Source organism: Carlito syrichta, unplaced genomic scaffold (assembly GCF_000164805.1).
Source record: "Carlito syrichta isolate Samal-C Ts95f unplaced genomic scaffold, Tarsius_syrichta-2.0.1 Scaffold308151, whole genome shotgun sequence".
Lineage (NCBI taxonomy): Eukaryota > Metazoa > Chordata > Mammalia > Primates > Tarsiidae > Carlito > Carlito syrichta.
The window spans coordinates 1,162,932-1,167,931 of NW_007252247.1; positions in this window are offsets into that span (position 1 = coordinate 1,162,932).

Genomic DNA, 5,000 nt, shown 5'->3' on the forward strand with positions numbered 1-5,000 from the left:
TTTTTTTTTAAACTATAGTCCGCCCCTCCAACGGTCTGAGGGACAGTGAACTGGCCCCCTGTTTTAAAAGTTTGAGGACCCCTGGTGTAAGCTGTAAGTTAACTATCAGTGTTTTATTTATATTATTTGTAGGGAGTATTTGTGTGCGTAGAGCATTTTATTGTACTATGTGTGACTGTGTGCGTGCGTGTGTGTGTGTGTGTGTGTGTGTGTGTACAGAGAGGGAGGGAGAGAGGAAGGGGATAGAAGCGTGAATATTGTGTGTGTGTGTCCATGTGTGCATGCTCACACATGCCTGCACATGTGTGTATGGTGGTGGTAGTAGGCTGTAGTGGCAATTCAAGACTGTCAGGGCACACTTATGAGGCCCCACATTTGCGGCCCGGCCGTGGCACAGCAAACCAATCTGACTGAGTCGACTGGGCAAGCACGTGTCGGCGTAGATGAGACGAAGAAAAGAACTAGAGAATAAGAACAGAAAGAGTCACGCCTCACCTTTTCGGTCAAGGCAGCCCCACTTCTGTTCACAGTCCCATTTCAGACCCACCTTCCCTGACCTCTTTAGCCTGCAGTGATGTTCTGTTTCTCTGAGCTCTTTTCTACTCGGTGTGGCCCTGCAGCGTTCAGCTCTGCACCACACATTGCCTTCACATAAGTGGACATGCACGTAAGCCTCTTGTGTCTGGGTTTTCTCTTTCCACGGAGTGTGCCCCGTGGCGAACACTCACTAAGCTGGCAGTGGTGCAGCTGGCAGTGGCCTGAGCTGGGCCATGGAGTCTGGCTGTGAATTTGAAGGCTAGCACCCGCTGCCGGGTGACTTGGGATCTCCGATGGTCACCCACCTCATCTGTAAAATGAGTTAGCAAAGCCATGTCCCTCACCAGGGTCTACAAGATCCTACGCAGAGCTCAGATGGGTGTGTAGCACACAGCAAGCCACCGAGAAGTGACGGTTGGCACGAAAGTTAGCCGCTGTCTAGCCGATCACAGCTAATCCTCAGTCTCCCACCTTGTAGAATGAGTAACACGGTGTACACCGTATTACAATGGACATAGTGAGCTTAGCACATAGTAGACGCTCCGATTTAGTTTGTCTGAGAGCAACAGGCCTATATACTTCATATCTCCACGGAGTTTTGTTGAATGTAATAGATACTCCATAAACACTTGTTGATTTATGGAGAAAAGAATCCCTCGTACTAATTACATGCATTCGCACCGATGCAAACGGACTCTACCTGCCTGTTTAAAGAGAAAGAAACACAACATTAAGCTCGGAGCAAAGGAGCATCAGATGAACAAACATCACGCTGCAGAGCTCTGTCTGGCCAAGTCTTGGGATTCTCAATTGCACATCTGTGAATACGCTTCCATCAGAAGGACCATTCAATCTGCTTTGCACCGTTTTTAAAAGTTTGCAGGTTTTCAGGCTCCAAAAGTGTCATTATATTTGGAATGGAATTTCGCCTCTTCCACCAGCAATGTCATAAAATCTTTGAGTCTGAGAACAAGTCGGGAAAGTTCAAATGTCAACCAGGTTAACATTAAAATTGTTAGAAAACAGGAACCGTAATTTGGGGATTGAAAAAGAGGTGGAATTCATGTTGTAAGTGCAAGTGATCTGGAAATAGATGTTTATCTTGGCCATTTTCGGGGAAGTGACATCATATCGTGTGTCTACTGGGATATTAGTCCTGCATTTTTCAATCCAGATTTTGGCACTAAAGTTGGCAAAATTAGACCATTTTGTTAAACTGATCTTCAAGGCGTCCACCTCCCCAGCACATTACAGCACACCTATGACACGACTCAAGAACAATGGGTGAAAAATGGGTCATAAAACGAGAATGGTCTGCTTCATGTAAAGTGAGTTTTATAGTGCAGGTGTACCTGCATTTATCGATACTGTAAAGCAGCAAGATCGTGGTGCTATAAAGCATAATATTTGCTTTAAAAAAAAAGAGAAGGAGAAAAAAGAAAAACGTATCCACCTATTCATTCTTAAATTGCAATCACAGGAAAACCTTAAGCCAATTGGGCACTTTATGAAAACATTTGCCAATTTATCATTTGAGATTTTCTACATTTTGTCAGAAGGTTTGTATGATCTGTGAAACGGAGAGGCAGTTTGGGGGAAGAGAAGACAAAAGAAAAAAAAAAGATTTGCTGAACGGAAAAGGCAGTTTCGCCACATATTTAAGCGCCTGAAGCCCCCCAAATGTGGTTGAAGGGTCCCAGCGGCGGGGGGCTTGGGCGCTGGGAGGGAAGCCTGCCCGTTTCGGGAATGAATGGGAAAACTCTGAATAGGAAGTCCTGTAGGAGTTTTTATTGCCTATTTCCTTTCGGGAAGGTGGCATTGTTTCTGCCTACAATGACTAGGGAAAGGGTGTAAGTAAGACGGTTGACAGCATCCTTCAAAGCGCCTGCTGGCTGCAGGAGCACCCGGGTTGGGTATTTTTGTTCCTTGCCGAGCAGGTCTGGGCTATTTTTAAGTAGGAGCGTGCTGGTGCCTAAGCTTCACTTCCCCAGAAAGGATTCTTGGCATAATGTTTAGAGTAAGAAAACAGTCTAAACACAATGCAAGAGGTATCTCCCTGCTCTCAGTGTTCTGTGTTTAAAAGTCAAGTTCTTTCCCCTCCCGTAGACAACAGCTCCAAAAATACTCCTCTGAGCAGCCAGGCCCTTGAATAACCCACCTGCCTGGCAAGCCGGGAAAAAGCAGCTTTGAACCGTTTCCTCTCCTTCTCCTTGACACGTTCTTTGCCCAAAAAGAAACATTCTCCGGTGTGGACTTGGACACAACGGGATTCCATCCGCGGGGCGAAAGGAGGGTGCGCATTTAGAGCGAGAATAAAACAAATGTTTAAAAGACCCATTATCGGTTTCATTTCGATCCCCGCTCTCAGTCCTGCTCGGCGCCAAATGCCGTCCGCATGCTTGGTGCAGATGTTGTCACAGCTGCCCGCTCACATCGCTGACGGGATGCGGGGTGGGCTCCACCACTCGGGATCCCAGGAGGGTGACCCAACCAGACATTAAAACAAGGACAACTGCAGCAGGGCCTCCAAACTGCCACCAGGGGGGATCTCTCTCAAATGCAAATCTGAGCACAGCACTCTCCTGCTGACAGCCCTGCCGTGGCTCCCTATTGCTGCCGTCCAGGAAAGCTTCCAACAGCTTTAGGCTGGCACAGAAGGGCTGCCCAGTGTGGCTCTTCTCGACTCTTAAAGCTCGCCTCTCTCTCCTGTCCTACCTCCTGCCATCAACAATGCATACTCGAGCTAGCCCTGCCAAACTACTTGGCCCCACAGCAAAGGAAAGCAGTAAACTGTGCCAAGCCCACTGTTTAGAGTGCTACCTCCACCTTGTTAACCTGGCAAGCTTCTCTTCAAGCTTCAAAACCCTAGCAGCTTTTATTCCTCTGTGAAGCCCTCTCTGATCCAACCATAGTCAAAGTCAATCCTTTTCTCCTTGGATGACATTGACATATAGACACTCTTTTTACATGTTCTTGTTATTGCAGGCATCATATGCCCGTCTAAATATGTGTGTACATGTCTATCCTTAGGCTCTCAGCACCTTGGTAAGACAAAGCCTGGGTTTCATTTAACTTTTTATCTGCAGCACCTGGCAAACTGTTTGGCACAAATAGTGTGGAGAAAAGAAAAGAGGGGAGAGAAGAAAAAGACAGAGAAAAGGTAGTGAAAGAGAAAGGAAGTGACAAACAACTGTGTCACCTCTGCGTAAAATCACATCCAGGAAGCCAAGTCTGCAGCTTGGATGTGTGCAGAATGACGTCCGTGGCTGAGTTCTTCTGTTTCTCCTAACCAGAGTCCATAGAGCATGAGAAGACTACAGCCGGTTTCATGCCAAAGAAGCCAGGGTCACCTCTCAGCCACATACATGCAAGTTCCTTCTGTTCCATGTGATATTGCATTCTTTGAGCACCTATTACATGTCAAGAACTAAAAATGTAGCAACTTGCTCAGAGAAGGTTGTAAAAAATTTTAACAGGAGATTGAGCTTCTCAGCTCTGTGAAAACACCGCCATCTCCCCCTCATATCATTATCTGTGAGCCTCTTGTTGACGCGGCAACATGGCATGATATCTGTGGGTCCCATATCCACAAAAGGAGTGCATTGCACCACTCCACTATTTTGTCCTCTGTACACCACCCCTACATCTAATCATCATGTAGTCCAAGATCTGTGGCGGACTACTGAAACAGTAAAGTACTATATAAATAACCCAAATAAGGTTGGGGCACATAGGAAAGTCGGAAACTGTTTTTTGTTTGAAAGCCAAAACATGCAGCTATATAGGCAGCCATGTACGACCAAAGTATCACACTTGGCCAGTGTAATTCTGCCGTAAAAAAGGCTACCCCACTTTTGATGCAATAGGAATATTCTATATCTGGTCATTTTTCCTCCAGGGTTTGTGGTCATCAACATTTTTTAAAATTTTCCTAATCTGAAGTTGGCTTTTCTGAAAAGGATCACAGGGTTTGTGGTCATCAACATTTTTTTAAAATTTCCTAATCTGAAGTTGGCTTTTCTGAAAAGGATCACAGTATTATTATCGAGATTTCACTATGCACAGCATATCTGGACATGGGAGGCATTCCTTTAGGATAAAAACCTTGGAGTGATCTCACCAATAAGTGTCTGACCTTGTACAAGTCCTCAACCTCTTTGTGCCTTTGATTAATCCTTGGTTTCCCTAACACAAAACTAGAGGGAAACTTACAGGATTATTTCTTTCGGTTCATTCAGTTCCTACTAATAGACACCGTGAAGAACTTAATAATTGAGATGCTAATAAGCATCGTCACCATAATCCAGTCAACCACAGAAAGAGAAATTAGGGGAAGAAAAGACAGAAAGCAATGACCTCCCTCCAGCCCTGGCATTCAGCAAGCGCCCACCTAGGGGGAGGCTGGCCCGAGGGTCCGATCAGGGGGCCAACCCAGGCTAGATTTGCCTCAAACCAATCAGGCG